This window comes from Sapajus apella, unplaced genomic scaffold (assembly GCF_009761245.1).
Source record: "Sapajus apella isolate SASKATOON/1434 unplaced genomic scaffold, GSC_monkey_1.0 scaffold159, whole genome shotgun sequence".
NCBI classification, from domain to species: Eukaryota; Metazoa; Chordata; class Mammalia; order Primates; family Cebidae; genus Sapajus; species Sapajus apella.
In genome coordinates this window covers 1,194,837-1,220,979 of record NW_022437099.1, presented here as the reverse complement: position 1 = coordinate 1,220,979, position 26,143 = coordinate 1,194,837, and the positions used below count along the sequence as shown (strand labels likewise).

Here is a 26,143-nt window from a genome sequence, read left to right as displayed (position 1 = left end):
GTGAGAAGTGGGTGAATTCGGGACTTTTAGGCTAGGATCCTTAAGACTGGCTGATAGTTTGGATTTGGGTGGGAGAATGCAGGGAAGAGAGAGGAATCACTCCTCAATGTGGGTCTGGGACTTGGGGAATGAGTGTCCTTTATCCAGATGGGAAATATCGGGTAAACAAGTCAAGCAGATTTTGGAGTGGGCAAGTGAGGTCAATTACCTGTTTGGTGAAAATAAACTTCCTATGAAATATTACATAATAGGGATGGGATATTACATTAAAAAAATTGCTGACCAGCCAGGCATGGTGGCTCATGCCTGTAATCCCAACACTTTGGGAAGCCACGGTGAGAGGATCAATTAAGGCCAGGAGTTTGAGACCAGCCTGGGCAACATAGCAACACCCCATTTCTACAAAAATTTTTTAAAAAATTAGCCGGAAGAGCAGAAGATCAAACACCCCATGTTCTCACTCATAGGTGGGTGTTGAACAATGAGAACACATGGACACAGGGAGGAGAGCACTACACACTGGGGTCAGTTGGGGGGAAATAGGGGAGGGACAGTGGGGGGTGGGGAGCTGGGGAGAGATAGCAAGGGGAGAGATGCCAGATGTAGGTGATGGGGAGGAAGGCAGCAAATCACACTGCCACGTGTGTACCTATGCAACAATCTTGCATGTTCTTCACATGTACCCCAAAACCTAAAATGCAATAAAATAAATGGGAAAAAAAAAATTAGCCGAGCATGGTGGTGCGTGCCTGTAGTCCCAGCTACTTGGAAGGCTGAAGCTGACGAGGATCACTTGAGCCCAGGAGGTAGAGGCTGCAGTGAGTTATGATTGTGCCACTGCACTCCAGCCTGGGCAACAGAGTGAGGCCCTGTCTCCTAAAAAAAAAAAAAAAAAAAAATTGGGCTGGGCGTGGTGACTCACACCTGTAATCCCAGCACTTTGGAGGCCAAGGCGGACAGATCACCTGAGGTCAGGAATTTGAGACCAGCCTGGCCAACTTGGCAAAACCCCGTCTCTAATAAAAATACAAAAATCAGCTGGGCATGGTGGTGGGCGCCTGTAATTCCAGCTACTCGGAAGGTTGAGGCAAAGAATCACTTGAACCTGGGAGGCAGAGGTTGCAGTGAGCCAAGATTGCATCATTGCACTCCAGGCTGGGCGACAGAAGCAAGACTGCCTCAAAAAAAAAAAAAAAAAAAAAGGAAGATAGCTGGGCGCAGATAGTGTCAGGAGTTGGAGACTAGCCTGGCCAACATGGCGAAACCCCGTCTCTACTAAAAATACAAAAACTTTAGCTGGGATGGTGGCAGGCCCATGTAATCCCAGCTACTTGGGAGGCTGAGGCAGGAGAATTGCTTGAACCTGGGAGGTGGAGGTTGCATTGAGCTGAGATGGCGCCCGTGCACTCCAGCCTGGGCAACAGAGGAAGACTCCGTCTCAAAAAAAAAAAAAAAATGGTGACCCAATATTGTACTATAGTTTTGCAAGATGCTACTCTTAAAGCACGAGCTTTGAATGAAGAGACCCCCCCAAACAGGCTTTGTGTGAGCAACATGGCTGTTTATTCACCCAGGTGCCGGTGGGCTGAGTCCGAAAAGGGCGTTAGCGAAGGGCAGTGGGATAGGAGTTGGCTTTATAGGTTGGGGCAAATCTTTTGGGGAGGGGCCTGGGGAGTTACGGAGTAAGATTAGTTATGGGGGTGGGGGTGGGGCAAGGAGTAGGCATTACTATAAGTTCAGTTACAGTGGCGGGTGGGGTAAGGTGCAAGACTAGTTAAGATGGTTGGGTGGGATGAGGAGTATTCACATTATCATAATAACAGTTAAGTTGGCAGTGTGGGTTTAGAAGATTAATGTCCAGCTTTTTCCTAAGTCGGCGCTCACCAAGGAGAAAGCCATGTTCAGTTCGAGCACCAAGATCGTGGAGCCTAGTGGCGAGAAGCCAGGTGAGTTTGAGTCTGGCATCTCCCAGGCTCTTCAGGAGCTGGAGGTGAACTCAGACCTCAAGGCTCAGCTCAGGGAGCTGAATATTACAGCAGCTAAGGAAATTGAAGTTGGTGGTGGCCGGAAAGCTATCATAATCTTCGTTCCCGTTCTTCAACTAAAATCTTTCCGGAAAATCCAAGTCTGGCTAGTACGCAAGTCGGAGAAAAAGTTCAGTGGGAAGCATGTTGTCTTTATCGCTCAGAGGAGAATTCAGCCTAAGCCAACTCGAAAACACCATACAAAAAATAAGCAAAAGCATCCCAGGAGCCGTACTCTGACAGCTGTGCACCATGCAATCCTCGAGGACCTGCTCTTCCCAAGAGAAATTGTGGGCAAGAGAATCCGCGTGAAACTGGATGGCAGCCGGCTCATAAAGGTTCATTTGGACAAAGCACAGCAGAACTTTGTGGAACACAAGGTTGAAACTTTTTCTGGTGTCTATAAGAAGCTCACGGGCAAGGATATTAATTCTGAATTCCCAGTTTCAATTGTAAACAGAATGACTGAAAAAAAGAAAAAAGCAGCAGCTTAATGGCCGGGGGAACCTCCGCTGGGCCATCAGGGATAATGGCAAATGCAGGCCGGGGTTGGGGGTGATCAGCCAAGGCAGGCAGGACTTTAGACTTTCTGGGTTCCGGCTTGCACATGGAGGCCTGACAGCTACGGCTCGGGGAAATCAGGTAAGGGATTCATGAGCTCTCGCTGTATTATTTCTTACAACCGCATGTGAATTTACAATCATCTGAAAATGAAAAGTTTAATTAAAAAAAATTGGTGACCCAGAAAATCAGGATGTGAATGGAGCGATAGGCGGGCGGCTCGGGGCGGGTGTTACTCATTTTTATTCATCGGTTCTTAAATCTGCAAGGAGTTTGGGGGCAGCTCATAGAGATGGACACAGCCGGGAACAGTGAAGGGGCTGTTCGTGGTGTCTGGGGAGAGGGTGGCAGCTGCTGTGGCACCTGAACGAGTGTCCTTCCTGATGGTCTGGTGTTGGGGGCTGATGGGGTGGACAGCAGCTCATCTCTTGGAGGCCTTGCCAAGTAAGGGGGTGAATTTGACTCTAGAGGACATTGCCTTCAGCACTCACCTCTTCTAGCAATTTCAGGTCACTTCAGCAGTGGGACAGACATGGGGCACGAAACCACGGGTGGGAAAGGAGGCCAGGATAAGCTTGGTTGGTGTTCACTTTCAAGCTTTCCTTCACTAGAGTTGGGCTCCCGGCAGGGAGAGGAGCATCTCTTCTTAAGATATTTGCAGATTTATACACGGAACTTCCCACACATCTGGATGAGGATAGACGACGTGCCCCCTGGAGGAAAGAGTTAAATGAATCGCTAAAGCACAAAATGTTCCTGTAAAATTGCTTCCATATTTTATTAGACGCAGATGAGCATGAATTATTGTGAGGCCAGCAGGGGAGTTTGCAAATTTGGTTCTTGCCTATTTCCATCAACAACCCCGCCCCCCTCACCTAGATGGATATGGAAGGACTGTTGGAGGGATGCAGGTTTGGGGTGGGACCACTGAATAAAGAGCTTGTTAATTCATCCAGCCATCAGGTGTTTATGGACACCTACTGCATGTCAGGGAGTGCAAGCATAATGGCAGCTGCAGGTATCAATCTTCCAACGACACCTCCAAGGTCCTTCTGAGATGCGCCATTTTTGTTTTAGGGTTATGTAGGGGATGGCTTTTGGGGGAGGAAGCTTCCTTTTGAGCCTCTCAGAGTGCCACTGTTTTATCTACGCCATAGAAAAGAAGGCACATTTCACATACCCCTCCATGGTCAGAAATGCAAATTAACATTCAATTACACTTTGCCTGAAATCTCCCCATTTGCATCAAGGTATGAAACTCCTTGGGGGGGAAAATGGACACAATTGTACAAAATTAGTTTTCTAGCCGAATAGATCTGATTAGTTTCTTACACTGTGTGGCTCTGCCAATTCAGTTTTTCCTCTTCTTTTAAAAATTATTTATTTATTTATTTTTTTTTTGAGACAGAGTCTTTCTCTGATGGCCAGGCTGGAGTGCAGTGGCGTGATCTCGGCTTACTGCAACCTCTGCACCCCACCACCCCCTCCGCCACCTTCAGGTGATTCTCCTGCCTCAGCCTCCTGAGTAGCTGGGATTACAGGTTCACGCCACCGTGCTCAGCTAAATTTTGTATTTTTAGTAGAGATGGGGTTTCACCATGTTGGCCAGGCTGGTCTCAAACTCCTGACCTCAGGTGATCCACCCACCTCAGCCTCCCAAAGTGCTGGGATAACACCTGTTAACGCACAGGTGTTATCCCAGCCACCAAGCCCAGCCCAAAAATTTATTTTTAAGTTTTTTTCATTTCAATAGCTTGAGGGGTACAAGTGGTTTTTGGAGACATGGAAGAATTGTATAGTGGTGAAGTCTAGGATTTTAGAGTATCTGTCACCTGCACGTCAGGCCTCCATGTGCAAGCCCAGACCCAGAAAGTCTGAAGTCCTGCCTGCCTCGACTGATCACCCCCCAACCCCTGCCTGCATTTGCCATTAGCCCTGATAGCCCAGCAGAGCTTCCCTGAGTTAACACAGGTCACCCCACCCTGCCATCTTAACTGCTCTTACACCACCAGCCATTGTAACTGAACTTACGGTCATGTATACCCCTTGCCCCTACCCCACCACTGTAACTGATCTTACTCTGTAACTTTCCACTGCCCACTGCAAACCGATAAAACCAACTCCTATCCCACCACCCTTCGGTGACGCCCTTTTCAGCCCCTGCCCACCTGCACCCAGGTGAATAAACAGCCATGTTGCTTACACAAAGCCTGTTTGGGGGGTCTCTTCATTCAAAGCACGCGTTTTAACACTGAACAGTGTGCTTTATACTAATACATGGTTTTCTATCCATCACTCCCTACCGTCATCCCCCTTCTGAGTCTCCAATGTCCCCACTCTGTATTTCTTTGGATACCCATAGCTTAGCCCCAACTTATTAGTGAGAACGTGGAGTATTTGGTTTTCTGTTCCTAAGTTACTTCATTAAGGATAATGGCCTCCACTTTAATCCAAGTTGCTGCAAAAGACATTCTTTCTTTTTTTTTTTTTTGGAGACAGGGTCATGCTCTGTCACCCAGGCTGGAGTGCAGCATCACACGACTCACTGCAGGTTTGACCTCCCAGGCTCAAGCAATCCTCCCACCTCAGCCTTCCAAGTAGCTGGGACTACAGGTGTGTACCACCACACCCGGCTAATTTTTAAATTTTCATAGAGATGGGGGTCTCACTATGCTGTCCAGGCTGGTGTTGAACTCCTGGCCTCAAGAAATCCTCCTGTCGTGGCCTCCCAAAGTACTGGGACTACAGGCATGAACCACCTCACCCTGCCCCATTTCATTTTTTTTTTTTTTTTTTTTGATGGAATCTCACTCTGTCACTCAGGCTGGAGTGCAGTGGGATGATCTTTGCTCACTGCAACCTCCCTCTCATGGGTTCAAGTGATCCTCCCACCTCAGCCTCCCTCGTAGCTGGGACTACAGGTGCACACCACCTCGCCTGGCTAATTTTTGTATTTTTAGTAGAAATTGGGTTTCATTGTGTTGGCCAGGCTGGTCTCAAACTCCTGGCCTTAAATGATCCGCCTGCCTTAGCCTCCCAAAGTGCTGGGATTACAGACGTGACCCACCATGCCCAGCCTCATTCTTTTATTATGGCTAGGTAGTATTCCATGATATATACACACCATATTTTCTTTACCTACTCATCTGCTGATGGGCTCTGGCAGTCTGGTCCCAGCTGGAGATCTGAGTGCCTGGCTGCCCCTTGGCACCCCATCCCAGGGTGGGGGAGCTGGGGATGAGAGAATGCATATGCTGTATTTCTCAGCTCTCCTTTAGAGGTCCACTATAACAGAAAGGCTTGCAGGATCACTGGAAGCTGGAGTGACTGGAGTCTTTCCCACACCCTGTCTGTCCCCACAGAGAGGAGGGAGTGAGGGTTGTCAAGAGCTTGTCTCTGCTGGCTTTGGCCTGAGCTGCTGGTCAGAGCAATGGCGGCTGGCCCCATGACCTGTGGTGCTGGCTCAGTGGAAGGGTAGGGGTGGGCCCTCAACCCATCCCAGGAGGGCTTCCAGGGCTGTCAGGACCACAACAAATTGACATCTAGAGGCTGTGGAATCTTTTTTTTTTTTTTTTAAACAATCAGATGGAGTCTTGCTCTGTCACCCAGTCTGGAGTGCAGTGGTGCAATCTCAGCTCACTGCAACATTCACCTCCTGGGTTCAAGCGATTCTCCTGCCTCAGCCCCCTGAGTAGCTGGGATTACAGGTGCTTGCCACCATGCCTGGCTAATTTTTTGTATTTTCAGTAGAGATGGGGTTTCACCATCTTGGCCAGGATGGTCTTGATCTCTTGACCTGGTGATCTGCCCGCCTTGGTCTCCCAAAGTGCTGGATTACAGGTGTGCGCCCCTGCGCCTGGCCACATTCCACCCCTTTCAAACGCAGAAAGCCATTGTCAAAAAATATACCAGTGGCTGGGTGCGGTGGCTCACGTCTGTAATCCCAGCAGTTTGGGAAGCCGAGGTGGGTGGATCACCTGAGGTCGGGAGTTCAAGACCAACCTGGCCAATATGGTGAACCCTCGTCTCTACTGAAAATGCAAAAATTAGCTGGGCATGGTGGCAGGTGCCTGTAATCGCAGCTACTGGGGAAGCTGAGGCAGGAGAATTGCTTGAATTTGGGAGGCAGAGGTTGCAGTGAGCTGAGATTATGTCATTGCACTCCAGCCCTGGCAACAAGAGAGAGACTCTGTCTCAAAAAAAAAAAAAAGAAGAAGAATAAGAAATAGATAAAGAAAAATATACCAGAGAGACCAGGCATGGTGGCTCACACCTATAATCCTAGCGCTTTGGAAGTCTGAGATAGGAGGATTGCTTGAGGTCAGGAGTTTAACATCAGCTTGGGAAACATACTGAGACCCTGTCTCTTAAAAAATATACATATTAGCTAGGTGCGGTGGTGTGCATCTGCAGTCTCAGATACTCAGGAGGCCAAGGAGGGAGGATCACTTGAGCCCAGGAGTTTGAGGCTGCAGTGAACTATGATCACAGTCATGCCAATACACTCCAGCCTGGGCAATAGAGGCCCCTATGTGGAAAAAGGCACCCTTTGCTGCATCTCTCTCTCTTTTTCAGCGATGGGGGCTCATTGTGTTGGCCAGGTTGGTCTCAAACACTGCGTCTCAAACAGGTCTCCCACCCTGGCCTCCCAAAGTGCTCTTGTTATAGGCGTGAGTCACCGTGCCCAGCCTGTGTCTCTTTTTGGGTTAGTTAAATGATAGAGCAGAATGACCCAAAAAATCTAGAAGATTCTTCTTCTGCAGTCTGAGGGCTACAGTTTACAATCAAGCCAGGCAGGCATGTAGGCTATCTACCCTTCATTCCAAATTGTGAGGACCTGGATTGGTTAGAAATTTGGAAAACAGGCCAGAAACGGTGGCTCACACGTGTAATCCCAGAACTTTGGGAAACTGAGGCGGGTGGATTACCCGAGGTCAGGAGTTTGAGACCAGTCTGGCCAACATGATGAAACCCCGTCTCTACCAAAAACACAAAAATTAGCCAAGTATGGTAGTGGGTGCCTGTAATCCCAGCTACTCTGGTGGCTGAGGAAGGAGAATAACTTGAACCCAGGAGGTGGAGGTTGCAGTGAGCTGAGATCGTGCCACTGCACTCCAGCCTGGGCAACAAGAGTGAAAACTCTGTCTCAAAATAAATAAATAAATAAAATAAAAAAAGAAAAGAGATTTGGAAAACAGAATTGGCTGGAAACTGGAATTCACAGTAATTACCCCCAGGATGCAGAGGGCTCAGGGAATGGGTGGGTAGGGGCAGTACTGGGTGTCTGGTTCTCATTGAGTGCTCATCAGAAGCACCTCCTTGGTTCCAACTTTCAGATTTATACTTTAAAAATGCCCGGAATGTCCATGGAGTAGAAGAAATACGGTTGCAGCTTTGCTTGAATTGAGGATCCTTCCGGGGCAGGGTTTTCCACAGGCCTTCTTGGCCTGGTCTTTTGGAAATGTCCTATCTCAGGGTCAGAAGATCCAGGTTGGAGTCTGGCTCTCACATCTATCTGCTGTGGGACTCCAGGTAAGTCCCTCTGGTTGAGCTGCAATGCTTTCCTTCTGTAATGGTGGGAGAGGCAGTGGCATTTGCTTTATGGACCATTCAGGGGGCTTGAAAAGCTCACATTAAATGAGATGATTTGTCTTCTCGCTTTGATTTTCACATCACTGTGCAAGCATGGATTGCTGTTACCAACCAGGTGGGAGGGTGTTGGAGGAGACAGGAACAAATGGCTTCTAAAATCCAGGTGAGGCCAGGCACAGTGCCTCACGCCTGTAATCCCAGCACTTTGGGAGGCCAAGGCGGGCAGATCACCTGAGGTCAGGAATTTGAGACCAGCCTGACCAACATGGTGAAACTCTGTCTCTACTAAAAATATAAAATCAGCCAGGTGTGGGAGCACACACCTACAATCCCAGCTGCTTAAGAATCACTTGAACCTGGGAGGCGGAGGTTGCAGTGAGCTGAGATTGCGCCAGTGCACTCCAGCCTGGATTACAGAGCTAGACTCCGTCTCAAAAACCAAAAAAAGAAAAAACAAAAAAAGAAAAAGAAAATCTTTTATTTCTTTCCTTCCTTCCTTCCCTCCCTCCCTCCTTCCTTCCTTCTTTCCTGCTTTCCTCTCTTTCTTTCTCTCTCCTTCCTTTCTCTTTCTTCTCTCTCCCCCTCCCTCCCTCCCTTCCTCCCCCCCCTCCTCCTCCTCCTTCTTCATCTCCTCCCTCCCTCTCTTTCTCTTTCTCTCTCTCTCTCTCTCTCTCTCTCCCCCCCACCTTGCTTTCTTGGTTTCTTGAGATGGAGTTTCACCCTGTCTCCCAGGCTGGGGTGCAATGGCGCAATCTCAGCTCAACCTCCACCTCCCTGGTTCAAACGATTCTCCTGCCTCAGCCTCTCGAGTAGCTGGGATTACAGGAACCTGCCACCATGCCCAGCTAATTTTTGTATTTTTTGTAGTGACAGAGTTTCACCATTTTGGCCAGTCTGGTCTTGAACCCCTAACCTCATGATCTGCCTGCCGCAGCCTCCCAAAGTGTTGGGATTACAGGCGTGAGCCACCACGCCTGGCCTCTTTTCCTCCTTTTTTTTTTTTTTTTCAGACAGGGTTTTGTTCTGTCCTCCATACTGGAGGGTAGTGGCATGATCACAGCTCACTGCAGCCTTGACTTTGAGGGCTCAAGTGATCCTTCCTCTTCAGCCTCCTGAATAGCTGGGACCACGCGCACATGCTACCATGCCTGGCTAATTAAAGTTTTTATTTTTTTTTTGGTAGAGACAAGGTCTCGCTAGTGTTGCCTAGGCTGGTCTCGAACTCCTGGCCTCAAGTCATGCTCCTGCCTTGGCTTCCTAAAGACCTGAGATGATAGGTGTGAGCCACCATGCCTGGCCTGGTCCCTTTTTCTCATCGGTGAGTTGCAGGCTTGGTCTTTGGTAGCTCAACCTCATGGGAGAGGGACAGAAACACTGAGCATGCCTGGGGCCCAGGTTAGGGCAGAATTCTTGGTGGATTTGGGAGGAAGGGTGAAGTGAGGAATCTGGGCAGCCCTCAGGATGAGGAATTCAAAATGCTAAAGCACAGAGAAAGGTCTATTAAGAAGCACTCACGTGTCATCTTTTTTTTCTTTTATTTGAGATGGAGTCTTGCTCTGTCACCCAGGCTGGAGTGCAGTGGTGCAATCTTGGTTCTCCGCAACCTCTGCCTCTCAGGTTCAAGCAATTCTCTGCCTCAGCCTCCCAAGTAGCTGGGATTATAGGTGCCAGTCACCACGCCTGGCTAATTTTTTTATATTTTTAGTAGAAACAGGGTTTCACCATCTTGACCAGACTGGTCTTGAACTCCTGACCTCGTGATCCACCTACCTGGGCCTCCCAAAGTGCTGGGATTACAGGCATGAGCCACTGCACCCGGCCACACGTCATCTTAATTGAGAGCCATAAACATTCATTCATCAGATATCATTTGGTAGATTTTATTTAATGGGTATATTTCTTTGAAGGTGATGCCATGTTGGAACTGCATTCCATGGGATTAATTTTGATTATATTAGGGAGTGACCATTAACATTCTGGAATTCAGCTGTTGTGTTCAGTTGAACCACTTATTAACATAATCACCCAAAGCTGGGTGCAGTGGCTTACTCCTATACTCTCAGCACTTTGGGAGGCCAAGGCAGGAGGATCGGTTGAGCCCAGGAGTTAGAGACCAGCCTGAGACCCCATCTCTGCCAAAAAAAAAAAAAATTAGCCAGTCCAAGCGTGGTGGCTTGCCATCTGCAGTCCCAGCTATGCAGAAGGCTGAGGCAGGAGGATGGCTTGAGCCTGGGAGGTTGAGGCTGCAGTGAGCCGTGATCACACCATGGCACTCCAGACTGGGCAACAGAGCAAGACCCCAACTCAATAAAGTAAAATAATCACCCAAGATCTGAGCTGTTGTATAATTAAAAATTTGTTCTAGCATAATTTCCCTTGTTTCTGAAAGGGAGCTTCTAAGTCCTTGGAATTTCCTGAACGATAGGAGTATGTGTGTTCACACAGTCTGCCTCCACCTGAGGTGACTCAGGATGGGAGCTGGCCATGCCAGAAAGTCCAGCCGTGTGATTACAGGGTTGGGACTTTGAGGCAGGTGATATCAGTCCAACCTGTGGGGTGTAGTTGTAACGCTGGAGCCTGAGTTCAGTTACATAGCCAGTGACTCACTGAATAACGTCTATGATGAAACCCCAATTAAAACTCTGGACACTGAGGCTTGGGGGAGCGTCCTGGTTGGTGAACAGAGGTGTGCCAGATTCTATGGGGAGAGGGCCTGGAAGCCATGCATTTGAGATAGATTCCCCCCACGCCTTACCCTATATGCCTTTTCGTTTGGCTGGTGCTGATTTGTACTCTTTTTTTTTTTTTTTAAATGGAGTCTTGCACTGTTGCCAGGCTGGAGTGCAGTGGCATGATCTTGGCTCACTGCAGCCTCCGCCTCCTGGGTTCAAGGAATTCTTCTGCCTCAGCCTCCTGAGTAGCTGGGACTACAGGCATAAACCACCATGCACAGCTGATTTTTCTATTTTTAGTAGAGACAGGATTTCACCATGTTGGCCAGGATGGTCTCTATCTCTTGACCTTGTGAACCGCACCCCCTGCCTTGGCCTCCCAAAGTGCTGGGATTACAGGTGTGAGCCACCGCACTTGGCCCTGATTTGTACTCTTTATAATAAAACTGTAATTGCAAGTATAGAACTTACCTGAATTCTGAGTCATTTTAGCAAACTACTGATGCTCAGGAGGGTCATGAAAGCCCTCCCCCTCCCAGACTGGTGGCCAGTTGGTCAGAAGTGCTTGTGGCTTGGTGACCTCTGAACTGGCCTCTGAAATGAGGGTGGTCTTACTGGGAACCACGCCCTTGAACCTGTGGAGTCTAATGTTAACTCCAAGTGCCTAGTGTCAGAATTGCATCGCAGGAATTGCAGAGCCAAGAGAACACCATGCCTTATTTCATTTTGTCAGCCAATAAATTATCTCTTGAGGGCTTATTTTGTGCCAGGCCTGGTGGTGGGTGCCACAGGTACCACCTAACTGTTGAATGTTATGCTGCTAAAGGAATTCATGAGGCTTAAAATAGCACCTGTGTCAAAGGGACGCCACTGTGAAAAACACGCCGTGATCGGAATTTCTATTTTTGGGAGGACACGCAGATTTGGAGGACCAGATTTTCACATACATTCATTAAACCAAGGAAGTCAAAATGCTTCATGAAGTTAAAGGCTGGAAGGAAATTTTTAGCATTACCTTAAGAGGTGTCCCATTTCTTAAGAACTTGGAGTCATTTCTTGGTGGAGAAAGGATGCCAGTGGCAGACACTGTGGTCCTATCCATGAGATCTCCTTGGGATGTACATTTGTGGTGAAATTGCTGCGGGGGAAATGGTTAAGACCACTGTTAGTGGGGACTTGAGAAGGGCACCAGGCTTAGTGCACCAAGAGCGGGAGGACGGGATTGATGTCTCCTTGAGTCTTCATGCGGATGGGGGGGCCCATGGCAGAGAAGCACTGGAAGATGAGTATCTGTAAGATCCTGTATTGAGGGTTTTCCTGTCCTGGATGCCAACACCTCTATTTCTCTCTCTCTTTCTCCTAAGAGATAGGGCCTCACTCTGTCGCCCAGGCTGGAGTCGAGTGGCACAATCACAGCTCATTGCAGCAGCCTTGAACTCCTGGCCTTAGGCGATCCTCCCGCCTCAATCTCCTGAGAAGCTGGGACTAGAGATATGTGTCTCCATGCTTGGCTAATTAAAAAAAAAAACAAAAAACCATTTTTTAAAAATAGAGATGGGATTTGGCTTTGTTACTCAGGCTGTTCTCAAACTCCTGGTCTCAAGCAAGGATCCTCCCACCTGCGCCTCCCAAAGTGCTGGGATTACAGACGGGAGCCACCGTGTCTGGCCAGTGCCTCCATTTCTAAGGTGGACAGTCTCGCTGCCCAGAGCAGCATCTGGCTGGCCTTCACTTGTCAAAGAGCATCTCAACAGGAGGGGGAATGGATCATTGAGGCCCACCCATTTGTCATGGTGGAGCTAGGCTTGGACATTCAGACATGGTGGGCCAGGTGCTTGATAGAACCCCTTGCAAGCAACAACGGCTGAGTAAACCAGGATTTTGTTGCAAAGTGGAGGTTGTCCTGAATTCTCACTGTTAGAGCCACCAGCTGGGAGAGGAAGAGTGACCCTTCCAGTAGCCTGCAGTTTCAATGAACTAAAATGCAGTGGGCAGGCCTGGGGAGCCGGGAGTAAGGCAGGTGTACCCAAGCTCTGAAGGCAACCTCTACAAGCCAGTGCCAGTGGGTAGGGGCAGACAGAAATCCTCCCGGAGCCCACTGGGGCTAGAGGGAGTCAGCATGTCCCCAGCAGCTACCAGGGTGGTGGGGGCCCCAGCAGCAGCATCACTGGATGGCCTGTTCTCCCATCCTCTGGCGTTTCACAGACCCACCATAAATGGGATGGATTTCATGACCACTCAGGGGCTTTTCAAGAATCTGGGGGTGGGGATGTCCCTGTAACTTTTTCAGGTCTGTAAGCAAGAAATATCCCATGGCTGACAGCCCCCATCAGGGAAAGGACAGCTGTATGCAGCATCTTCCTCCTTCCCCAGGGAAAGATCCTGCGGGCTGGAGAAGGAGTGTTGGCACCTAGGGGCTTGTGGGCTGGCATCCCTGAGATGCCAAACTCCCCACCTTCTGGGAGGAAATGCATGTAATAGATACATGCATGTTTGAATATGTGCACATAATGAATACACGTGTGTTTGAATGAATGTGCTGCATGTGTGTGTGCATTTGTGCGAGTCTGTGTGAGTGCGGGAGTGAACATGTGGGATGTACGAAGCCAGCCTGATGGAGTTTGGTGGCATTGCTAGAGGTCCCTGAGAGGAAGGGAAAATGTGCAGTAGGGTGTGTGTGTCCATGTGAGTGTAAGGATATGCTGGAAATAGATGCTCAGTTCCACAAAGAAAAATTAGCACTGAGACAAAGGATTTTTCAGCAAAGCAATTTTTACTTCCTGGACTGCAGGAAGGGTACCCTCACTAGCCATCTTGCCACAAGAGTACAACGAACAAAGGAAAACACACAAATTTATCCCTTATGCATTTGGGGCTGTCCTTACTGCTGTGTCTGATTTCTGCTGGCTGGAGCCAGACCTCACAATCTAACTAGAACCTGCTTGGCCAACAACTTAAAACTTTTCTAAACAGGTAAAAGCAATGGAGAGCTGGGACATGCCTGTGAGCATGTCCAGCACAGATATCTTGGTTAAAGTACAAGGGCATAGAATGTACCACGTGCCTGTAAGCATGGCATGTCTCACAGCTACATAGGATAGGGCTTAACAAAGAGCTATTAGCATACTTATGATTTACTCTTTAAGAAGAAAGGAAACTTTAGCAAGGAACTTTTCTACTTCTCACAGGATACATAACTGTGAGTGTGTGTCTTAGTCCACTGAGGCTGCTATAATGGAATGCCACTGACCAGGTGGCTTCGGAACAATAGAAGTTTATTATTCACAGTTCCTGAGGCCGAACGTCCAATATCAAGACACTGGCAGACTCCTTGGCCAGTGAGGACCCACTTTCTGGTTCATAGACAGCTCCCTTCTTGCGGTGTTCTGCAGTCTGACATCTGAAGCCCCTCCTTAAGCATCTTGGTGGGCAGTGGGGACACCTCCCGCTCTAGGAACTGAAAACGCTAGGTCTTCCATTCCCAGCATGCCTTGCAGCCTGAGGATGTAACCTGAGCTCAGCCAATCAGAGAGGTCTGCTCTTCCTGGGTGCTCCTTCCGGTGGTGGTGGTCACATGGACTGTGTTGTCTCAGGGTAGCCATCGCTTCCCCAAATGCAAGTGTGTGGACTCCCTAGTACCTTGCCCATCATTCCCTTCTGTCTAACCAGATCCATCTCTGTTGCTTGCAACTCATAAGCTGGCTGATACAAAAGGGAATGCAGCCACCAAAGTCAGCTTGGGTCCAGGGAGCAGGGCTGGACACCCAGGACAGGGCAGCCAGGGTGGGATCCTGGGTCGAATGTAGGGGGTCCCTCAAGTGAGGGAGGACAATGGCGAATCTGCTGTACAGCCCAGTGAATGCAAAACTGTCAGTCCCCAATACCATCCTGCCCCGACCATCCAACAGGCTGTGTGACCTTGGACCACCGCCTCCTTTCTCTGAGCCTGGCTCCTCCTGCATGGGCTGGGGGCTGGTGATGGTAATCTCGGTGGGGGGGGGGGGGCGGTGAGGGGAGTGGGAGGGGCCTCCTCACCTTTGCCTCTCTGTCTCTGCATTTGGGTCGCTGTGCTGGCGGCTCTAGGTGCTATCTGCCTGTCAGTCCAAAGCCTCGGTAATCAGGCCAGGCCCTGGCCCACCTGGGGAGTGCAGCAAGTTTTCCTTTCTCTTTCCAGGCTTTGGAGAAGGGCTGTCCCCGGTGGGAGGACAGCTTGGGGGGTTCTGGAGGCAGGAGGGAGATGACCTCCGGATTGCATATTTTCAGGCAGTCTAAGGAAAAGTAGGAGAATTTAAAGAGTCATGGGACAACCTCCCAGGGAGTCCCCAAGGCCAGCCTAGGGCCAAACCAGGCTGGGTGGGAGCCCAGCCCAAGCTGAGGGAGCAGCTACCGCTGGCAGGTATAAATAATGAAAAGCTGCAGCTACTTACAGAACCACACCGTGGGAAGGGTGCTTGTAGATTCTCTTTGATTTCTTCTCTGCACCTGTGGAGCGCCTGCCACGAGGGGCCCCACCTGCTGGGGAAGCTGAGCGGTCTGGCCGGCTGCTCCGGGTTTGAGCGAGGACAGCAGCTTGGTTCTTGATTGAGCAGAATGCATCAGAAGTAGCCAAGCATTTAGGCTTCTGCTGGGACCCCCGTGTTCCCCAGTCAGCCAGGGGTGCTGGGGACCCCTTTGCCCACACTGGCCCCTGGGCTAATATGGGCTTCTTCTGGAGAGCCGTTCATGAAGCTGTGTAACACACGAGGCCTAGTCAGGAAAAGAGAGACCACTCTGGGTATTTCAGAGTAAACTTGTTGGTTACCCAGGTAGAAAAGAGTTAAGAAACCAAAAAGGGAAAATGCAGCAAGCGACGCAGGAAGCCACAACCACCCCTAGGGTTGGTAACACCCAGGGGGAAGTGATTTCCTAGAGCAAGGATCTGGGCCATGGGGTTGCGGGTGGAGGCGTGGCAGGCTGACCATAGGAAGCTGGGGCCTCGGAGGGAGGGATTGTGCGGCAGGGGTGTGGCTATGGAGGGGCCACTGCCTGAGGCTTCACCCAGAGGGAGAGAGCAGGAGAAATTCCCTGGTTTCTTCTTTACCCCATCTTCCAGTCTTTTCTTTCAAACTATAGTCAAAGACACATAACAGGAAGTTTATCATGTGCACCATTAAAAAATATATATAATATAATATTTATATTACGTATTTATTTTAAGATAGGGTCTCACTTGGTTATCCAGGCTGAAGTGCAGTGGTGCAATCATAGCTCACTGCAGCCTCCAATCCCTGAGCTCAAGTGATTCTCCCGCCTCAGCCTCCTGAGTAGCTGTGACTACAGGCAGATGCCACCATGCCTGGCTAATTTATTTATTTATTTATTTTTGAGACGGAGTCTCCCACTGTTGCCTGAGCTGGAGTGCAGTGGCATGATCTCAGCTCACGGCAACCTCCGCCTCCCAGGTTTGAGTGATTCTCCTGCCTCAGTAGCTGGGACTACAGGCGCCGGCCACCCCATCTCTACTAAAAACTGTATTAGTAGAGAGAGTGTGGCGGGCACCTGTAGTCCCAGCTGTTTTTGTATTTTAGTAGAGATGGCGTTTCACTATGTTGGCCAGGTTGGTCTTCAATGCCTGACATGATCCACCCACCTCGGCCTCCCAAAGTGCTGGGATTACACAGGTGTGAACAACCATGCCCGGCCACGCCTGGATAATTTTTAAATGATATGTGGAGATGGGGTCTTGCTATGTTGCCTAGGCTGGTCTGGAACTGTCCTCAATCGGTCCTCCTGCCTTGGCCTCCTAAAATGCTGGGATTACAGGTGTGAGCCACTGCACCTGGCCTGCACCACTTTTAAGTGTACAGTTCAGTCACGTTAAACACATTCACATTGCTGTGCAGCCATGACCACCATCCATCTCCAGGACTTTGTCATGTGGTCACACTGAAACTTTGTCCCTACTAAGCAAATCCCCATTCCTCCTCCCCCAGCCCCTGGCAGCCACCGTTTAACTTTCTGTCTCTATGAGTCCGACTGCTCTAGATACCTCATGTAAATGGAATTATACAGACTGGGTGTGGTGGCTCACGCCTGTAATCCCAGCACTTCAAGAGGCTGAGGTGGGCGGACCACCTGAGATCAGGAGTTCGAGACCAGCCTGAGCAACATGGCGAAACTCTGTCTCTACTAAAAATACAAAAATTAGCTGGATATGGTGATGCATACCTGTAATCCCAGCTACTCAGGAGGCTGAGGCAGGAGAATCGCTTGAACCCAGGAGGCAGAGGTTGCAGTGAGCTGAATTTGTGCCACTGCACTCCAGCCTGGGAGACAAGAGCGAAACTCTGTCAAAAAAGGAAGAAAGAAAGGGAAGGAAGGAAGGAAGGAAGGGAGGGAGGGAGCGAGGGAAGGAAGGAAAAACATAGTGAGGAGGAACTGAGACCCCCAAACACAGTAAGCTAGAGTTAGAGCCGGGCTTAACTGTGTCCATCAGGCTCCCAAGCCAGTGCTCTTTCTATCCTGTGATTCCAGGTGATAACTGAGCCTTGTGTTTCACACCTCAGAGCCGTTGCTTATGCCATTCCCTCTGCTTGGAATGCTTTTTCTTCTTTGCTTGTGTGGAGATCTTGTGCTTCCTCTCAATGGCTCAGTTCAAACCCCAGTTTGTCTAATCTGACTCCCAGGGAGAACAAACCTGGAATCAGAAGTGATGGTTTCACTCCATCTAAACAGCACGGAACTATGACAGGGTCCTTGTCCTCATCCCATGCCGGATGCCTGTTGTATTTCTCTTCCCAGTAGACTGTCCCCGTCCTTCTGGTAACTCTGAGTTTGCTTTAGGGAACACCCTGCCACCCCACTCCATGTGGATGGGGTAGTCCTGATACCATCCCTAAGCTAGTCATTATCGATCCATCTCCCTCGTCACAGTGACCGGTCGGTCCAGGGCTGGGCACATAACCCTGAGACTTTAGCTTGGAGCCCTTGGGCAAGAGGGTCTGTCTTCCACTGGGGTTGTCAGAAGCGTTTAAACCAGAGCAACTCCATCTTGAACAGCAACCGGGTGAAGTAAGGCTGAGACCTGCTGGCTGCATTCCCAGATGATGAAGGCCTTCTAAGTCACAGGGTGAGACAGGAGATCAGCACAAAATACAGCTCCTAAAGACCTTGCTGATAAAACAGGCTGCAGTGAGAAAGCCAGCTAAAAGCCACCAAAACCAAGATGGCCTCTGGTGCTCCTCACTGCTACACTCCACCAGCGCCATGACAGTTTACAATGCCATGGCAACGTCAGGAAGTGACCCTATATGGTCTAAAAAGGGGAGGAATGGATAATTCACGCCTTGTTTAGCATATCGTCAAGAAATGACCATAAAAATGGGCAACCAACAGCTCTCGGGGCTGCTCTATGGAGCTGTTCTTTGTTTCTTTGTTTCTTTCTTTGTTTCTTTCTTGCTTTCTTTTTCTTTCTTTCTTTTCCTCTCCTTCCTCCCTTCCTCTTCCTTCCTTCCTTCCTTCCCTTCTTCCTTTCCTTTCTCTCTTTCCTTTTTTTTTTCTTTCTTACACAGAGTTTCACCCTTGTTGCCCAGGCTGGAGTTCAGTGGCACAAACTTGGCTCACTGCAACCTCTGCCTCCAGGTTCAAGCAATTCTCCTGTCTCAGTCTCCAGAGTAACTGGGACTACAGGTGCAAGCCACCATGCCCAGCTACTTCTTTTATATTTTTAGTAGACACAAGGTTTCACAGTGTTGGCCAGGCTGGTTTCAAACTCCTGACCTCAGGTGATCCATCCGCCTCTGCCTCGCAAAGTGCTGGGATTACAGGTGTGAGCCACTGCACCTGGCCGTCTTTTTTTTTTTTTTTTTAATTTTATTTTTTATTTGACCAGAGTCTCATTCTGTTGCCAAGCTGGAGTGCAGTAGCACAATCTCGGCTCACTGCAACCACTGCCTCTTGAGTTCAAGTGATTCTTCTGCCTCAGCCTCCTGAGTGGTTGGGATTACGGGCATGCGTCACCAAGCCTGGCTAATTTTTGTATTTTTTTTTAGTAGAGACAGGGTTTCACCATGTTGGTCGTGTGGAGGGCTGGTCTCAAACTCCTGACCTCATAATCTGCCCACCTTGGCCTCTCAAAGTGGCAGGATATTACAAAGTGCCGGGTGAGCCACTGCGCCTGGCTATTTTTTAATTTTCTTAATAAACTTGCTTTCATTTTACAGACTCGCCCTGAACTCGTGTGAGATCCAAGAACCCTCTGTTGGGATCTGGATTGGGGGCCCTTTCCTGTAATAGGATGGTGAGGCTGGGCTGAGAAGACAGCACCACAGGGAGCTGGCTTGCCTGAGAATCAGGCCAAAAGAAGGAAAACAAAGTCCAGAATTGCAGAAGCAGGGAGTCTTGACAATGTTGTTTCTATGCCTGGACACAGCTATGCCTGAAGCCACCTCTCACCTATGGGCATTAATAAGTTGGGTTGGGATTTCTGTCACTTGCCACTAAAGGTCATGACGGAGGCATGTGCCTTGGGACCCAAGCCTTGGCCTTTGCATGCCTTCTTGATTCCATGTTCCTCAAGCGGCAGTTAGGGACGTTTGGTCTGCCAGACAGGTGGTCCTCTGAATACTTGGTTTGCAGAGAGACAAGCAGATCAGAAGTTGGTTTGTACAGAGACAAGCAGATCAGAAGTTGGGGAAGGTGAGAGTTTTTTGAGTCAGGAGGATGCACCTTTGCTGATTCCCAGGCCTGGTTGCTTGCCCATGGTGCCCTGGATGGTGAGTGGTGGAGCTGAGACTGAGTCAGGCTGTGGGACCTGGGAGCCTGGTGAAGGCTGGAGGGGACATCCTTGTTAGACCAGGATGACAGAGCTGTTTCTGTTTCCTTTTTTATTATTATTGTTGTTGTTCTTATTCATTTATTTAAAAGATGGGGGTCTCACTGAGTTGCCCAGCCTGGAGTATAGTAACACAATGGCAGCTCACTGCAGTCTTCGACTCTTAGGCTCAGGTGATCCTCCTATCTCAGCCTCCAAGTAGCTGGGGCCACAGCTGCACACCGTTAGAGACAGAAGTCTTGTTCTTAGGTACCACAAGGAAAAATTAGCATTAAGACAAAAAGTTTTCTCAGCAAAGCAATTTTACTTTCTGCAGAAAGGGTACTACTTGTCAGCCATCTTGCCACAAGAGTACAGTGAACAAAGGAAAGGCAGGCATATTTATTCCTCATGCATTGGGTCTTTACTGCTGTGTCCAATCTCCGTTGGTGTAAGCCAGACCTCACAATCTAAACTGAATTTGATGGGCCAACAATTTAAAACTTTTCTAAATAGGTAAAGGCAATGGAGAACAAAGGAAAAGAGGAAGTCCAAATAAGGAAGGGAGAGGAAGTTGCTTGCAAAATTACTTAGAAAAGTAATAACAATATCTTGGTTAAAGTACAAGGACATAGAATGCACTTGTTCCTTTATATCTAACAGCTACATAGGATAGTGCTTAACAAGGAGTTACTAGCAAAAAGCAAGAAGGCTTTGAAGAAAGGTAGTCTTTAAAAGAAACTATTATTTCTAACATTTATTATTATGATTCTTTAACAAGAACGGAAATTTTGAAGAGGAATTTTTTACTTTCCACATGTACCCCTATGTTTGGCTAGTTTTTAAATTTTTTGTAGACATAGTCTCACTTTGTGACCCAGGCTGGTCTCAGACTCCTGGGCTCAAGCAATCCTACCACCTCAGCCTCTCAAAGCCCTGGGATTATAAGCATGAGCCACTGGGCTGGGCTGTTCCTGTTTCTAAAATGGCCATAGAGCTGAAAGAATCTTCTCTTTGTTTGGTGACAGAGTGGAGTGCTGCCCCTTGGAGGTCTTGGTGGCCCTGCTCTTGCTGAGATGGGCTCGTCTCCTCCCGGGGCACCCAGAAGGGCCACTACAGGGCACTCAAGGCTTTGTGCTTCAAGGACAAAGCTGGAATGAAGCCCTAGCAACCCAGCACCTCATCAGCCCCACTGCCATTCCCCGCCCTCCGTGGCCACTTTGCGCATTCAAAAGCTATTTCAGAAGTAGCAGCACATCTGATTCTCTTTAATGCACTTCCAGGCAGCACAGATGTGCATCAATGAATGAATGTTCCCTGAACCAAAGTGCTTCCGTGGGCCTCATGGTCCCCTCCCTCAGCACCCACTTCCAGGACAAGAGCCGTCCTATGAATCATGCATTTGTTCCTGTGATTGCTGTTCACAGAGGTGGCAGCTCTTGGCAAAGGGAGGGGTATAAAGTGAATGTTTATGCACTGGAGGAGACGAAGGGTCAGGGACTCTGGCTGGGATGGGGGCAGGGAATGGGGAGAAGCAGACTGACCTTGTCAGGGGGCTGTGGATGTAGGCTCCTGGAGGGGAAACTTGCAGAGTCCAGAGCCCTAACACCAGTTCCCATGGCAACGGCGCCCTGGCTACAGCACCTCCTGCACATGTCCGAATGTAACAGGCTTTATCCTGAATGGAGAATTTGGCACCTGAAGCAGTCCCATATGGAGCTCAGCTGACATGGGGGTGGGGTGGGGAGGGAACCAACAGACACAAAACAAAGCACTGGGTGGGGGGTGGGGCATATAGCAGAAATCTCCATGGCTGAAGAGACAGCAAACCAGAGACCAGACTAATAAGAGATGCGTAGACGGCTACACAGCAACTCCCAAATCAAAATGATTGCACGAAGTTTGTTCAGATATCCAAAGGCATAAATTAAGCACCGAGACCGTCTGTCCCTAAAATGTGTCAGTCAGACAGACAGATGACTGAGGGAAGACAGCTGATGTTTCTTTCCTTCGTTTGCAAAAATACAGTACTCTGATTTTGAGGGGGAGGCACCAGAATTCGTGATTCAACTTTGAAAGCAATGTTCAAAGTTTAAAAAAAAATTTTTTAGAGCTTAAAAAATGTCTCCGGAAAGGAACATGAAGACATGTGTTATGAAAAGATGAAAGTCTTTCCCTTCAATGAAATGAAGAAAAAACATGATTGCGGCAGCCACGTGGATCCTTCTGACAGCTGTGGTCACCTTGGGGAGGGCTGGAGGGGCGGTGGGTGTTTTCCTGGTGGGAGAAGAGCTGGGATTAGAACTCCAGGGAAACCCGCAAGAGTGGATCCAGGCTTTGTGAGGCCTGAAGCTCAGATACTTTGAGGGATTTCCTTTGAGGAAAAGAATATGTAAATACAATATAAGCTTAGGTACGAAAGTGAATGTTTATTTAAAATGAGAAAAGAAATCACTATGAAGTATAGGAACCCTGAATATTCAGGCCCCTTTCTTCTGCCACTTCTTTAAGTAATTTACTAGACATGTTTGCAGACCCCAACCTGGCTTCTTTCTCTACCTAGAACACTCTATGACTCCCAGCATCTCCCAACTCCTGCAGGGGCCCAAGCAAGTGAGGGGTACTGACATTGGGGTATCATTAGCTTTACCCAAAACCTGTTCCCGGGAATGAGGGTGCTAGAGAAGCAATGTCTCTGTCCTGGGTGGGATTCCCTTTCAGTGGGATTCAGGGTGTGTGAGTGGGATGCTGGAGCACTTAGAAAAATCCAGAATGCCTGTGCTATGGGATCTGGCGGCCGTCACTGGAGGGCAGCCTGGCCTGGGTTTGTAATTTCAGTTCATGGAAACCTGGCCAATTGAATCATACTCTGTTTGCAAAGAGCCCAGGCACAGGGAAGCAGGCTGGTGAGACAGCTGTGAGCAGACAGCCGTTCAGCTGGGGCCGGGCAAGAGGCATCTTGGCTAAGGCATCGAGGTGTTTTCACCAGGACTGATCCTTGGTGTGGGAGAGAAAGCCTCAGGCTACCCAAGTCCAGAGCCCCCTCTTCACCTCCCTCTTCTTGTTCTGATTCTGGGTTAAGCAGCCAAAGTTGGGGGCATTGGTGTCTTTCTCTAGGAGACCTGCCTATTGAATAAGAAATTAAAGTCAGTTTGCAAGAAGGACTGTCCATCTGAAGCAGCCAGACTATGTTCATCTGGCTCTCCTGGGAGCATGCCGATGACTGTGTCTCTCAGGGCAAGTAACTAAATTGGCATTGTGGTTTTATTCATCCGCTTCTTTGAACCTGGTTCATACCAGGTCACCTCCAAGAGAGAGGGAACCATTTCACTGTGCCCAGAAAATCAATGTCTGGTGCACAGCCAGCGCTCGATAAATATCACCGGAATGAATGGAAATTAGATTTTTGAGTTTGCTGGGGAGAGCTGGGCTCAGACAGTAGTGGGTTCCCAAGGAAGTGGTCGCCTTGCTTGGGCTAGGCTGGGTGAGTGGCTGGCCTGTGCTTGGTTCTTCTGATGGATCACAGTAGCAACAGAGGTGTGGGTGGGTGTTACCTTCAGCCCCCACTGACTGCTGTGGAATCCTGTTAATGCCACTGCCCACATTCCCCAGAACTGCCTTCTTCTCTCCCTCCCTTTGCCCTAGAACTCCACCTCTTGCCTAGATGGCCGTAGCAGCTTCCTTCACTCTGAAGCCCAGTTGGGTTTCTTCTCTTTTCTCTCTCTCTCTCTTTTTTTTTTTTGAGACAGGGTCTTGTTCTGTTGCCCAGGCTGGAGTGCCGTGGCGCAATCACAGCTCACTACAGCCTCAACCTCTCCAGCTCAAGCAATCCTCATCCTCCTGAATAGTTGGGACTACAGGTGCACCACCATGCCTGGCTAATTTAAATTTTTCTTTTTGTAGAGATGGGGTCTCTCCCTGGTAGTCTAGTGGTTAGAATTTGGCCAAAAAAAAAAAAAAAGAGATGGGTTCTCACTGTGCTGCACAGGCTGTTCTTGAGCTCTTGGGCTCAAGTGATACTCCTGTCTTGGCTTCCCAAAGTGCTGGGATTACAGGCATGAGCCACTTCACCTGGCCCAGGTGGGTTTTTATAAAGCCCAAACCAGCCACCTTCCCTCCTGGCTCTAAGACCTCTCTGCCTTAACCAAAGACAAACTTCGAACTCCTGAACACGGCACTGAGCTCCTCTCCTCCCTACCTCATCTGCCCTCACTCCCACCTCCTACTTTGCTACAGATTGTCTGCAGTCCCCACTCCCCCCACCCCACGCCCCCAAACTGCATGCAGTTTCGACCTCTGTGACTTACTTGGTAAATTCATTTACCAGGGCTCCCGTAACAAGGTACCATGGGCTGGGTGGCTTCAACAACAGAAATTTATGCTCTCTCAGTTCAGGAGAACAAAAGTCCATGACAGAGGTGTCAGCAGGGTTGATTCCTTCTGTGGGCTGGAAGCAGCATGTATTATATTATTATATTATATTATATTATATTATATTATATTATATTTTTCTGAGACAGAGTCTCACTCTGTTACCTAGGCTGGAGTGCAGTGACATGATCTCAGCTCACTGCAACCTCCGTCTCCTGGGTTCAAGCGATTATCTTGCCTCAGCCTCCCAAGTAGCTGGGATTACAGGCATGCGCCACCATGCCTGGCTAATTTTTGTATTTTTGGTAGAGATGGGGTTTTGCCATGTTGGCCAGGCTGGTCTCTAACTCCTGATCTTAGGTGATCCACCTACCTTGGCCACCCAAAGTGCTGGGACCACAGGCATGAGCCACTGCGCCCAGCTTGCTGGGATCATTTATACCAGGCTTCTCTCCTGGGCTTGTCCTGGCCATCTTCTCCCTATATCTATTCACGAAATGATGAAATGTTCTTGCCTCCATACCTCTGCATCCAAACTTTCCCTTTCTATAAGGACATCCATCATATTGCATTAGGGCTCACCCTTATAACTTCATCTTGACTAATGACATCTGCAACAACCCTATTTCCAAGTAAGGTCACATTCTGTGTAGGATTTCAACATATGACATTTTGTGGGGACACATTTTAGGGGAAAACCCTTGGCATATGCTGTTGTCCCATCTGGCATGCTTTCTTTCTTTTTTTTTTTTTGAGATGGAGTCTCGCTCTGTTGCCCAGGCTGGAGTGCAGTGGCACAATCTCAGCTCACTGCAAACTTCGCCTCCCAGGTTCAAGTGATTCTCCTGCCTCAGCCTCCCAAGTAACTGGATTGCAGACGCCCACCACTGCACCTGACTAATATTTGTATTTTTAGTAGAGATGGGGTTTCACCATGTTGGCCAGGCTGGTCTCAAACTCCTGACCTCAGGTGATCCACCTCCCTCGGCCTCACTGCTGGGATTATAGGCTGAGCCACCACCACATCCAGCCCATGTTCTTCTTCTTGTCCCTCCCACAACCCCCTCCCACCGTCCTGATAACTCTTTGTTATCAGGAAGAGGCTGAATTCACCTTCTTCAGTGCTTCACTGTTGTCACTGAATGGTCAACTGCTGTGGACACTAGACTGGGAACCCCTTGAGGGCAGGACCAGGCTAAGGACATTGAGAGGTTAGTTAAAGTAACATTAGCTGCTATAACAGGTAAATCTCACAGGCTCTGTGGCCCAGCATGGTAGGAGTGTTTTTCCTTCTCAAATTGGAGGTGGGGTGTGGGGCTCCTGAGTCTTTGCCAATGTTGCCAGCTCACTCCAAAGTCACCATGGGCATCACTACCCACCTGACAATGTGTCAGAGATGGGAGGATGGACAGGGAGATTTGCATTAACCAGGTCCTCTCATTCCATTGGTTAGAACTCAGTCATATGACCATGTGTCCACGCCCATCCGTAGGGGAGGTTGGGAGATGTTGTCCCTGGTTGGGCAGCACTAGTCCACCCCTGCAAAAGGGAAACACACATCTTAAGGGGACAAGAGCCCATGGTACATGTATGTGCACCTAAAACCCCACACTCTGAGCCTGATCTTGAGAAAGGGGCATTTGAAACACAGGGACTTTCTTATTTTGTGTTCCAAAGCTGAACCCACTGGAGGGATTTTGAGCCCAACACCTTCTATGAGTCTGTTTACTCTTCTGGACTGCCTGTGGGATGTCCTCTATGACCCTATTTTGGGGAATTTGCTGGAGGGCTCATACAGTTTGGCTCTGTGTGCCCCCCCCTCAAATCTCATTGAATTGTGATCCCCACGTGATGAGGGAGGGACCTGGTAGGAGGGATTGGATCATAGGGGAGGTTTCCTCCATGCTGTTCTCATGATGCTGAGGGAATTCTCCTGAGACCTGATGGTGTAAAAGTGGCTGTTTCTCTCTGCTGCCTTGTGAAGAAGGTACTTGCTTCTCTTTCACCTTCCATCATGATTGTAAGTTTCCTGAGGTCTCCCAGCCATGCAGAACTGTGAGTAAATTAAACCTCTTTCCTTTATAAATTACCCAGTCTCAGGTAGTTCTTTTTTTTTTTTTTTTTTTTTTTTT

The 26,143-nt window shown here is 49.0% G+C and overlaps 1 pseudogene; it reads left to right on the top strand.

The window, feature by feature from the left end:
- The first annotated feature begins 1,855 nt into the window (after positions 1–1,855).
- Positions 1,856–2,518, top strand: LOC116541974 (annotated as a pseudogene).
- Positions 2,519–26,143: the final 23,625 nt, after the last annotated feature.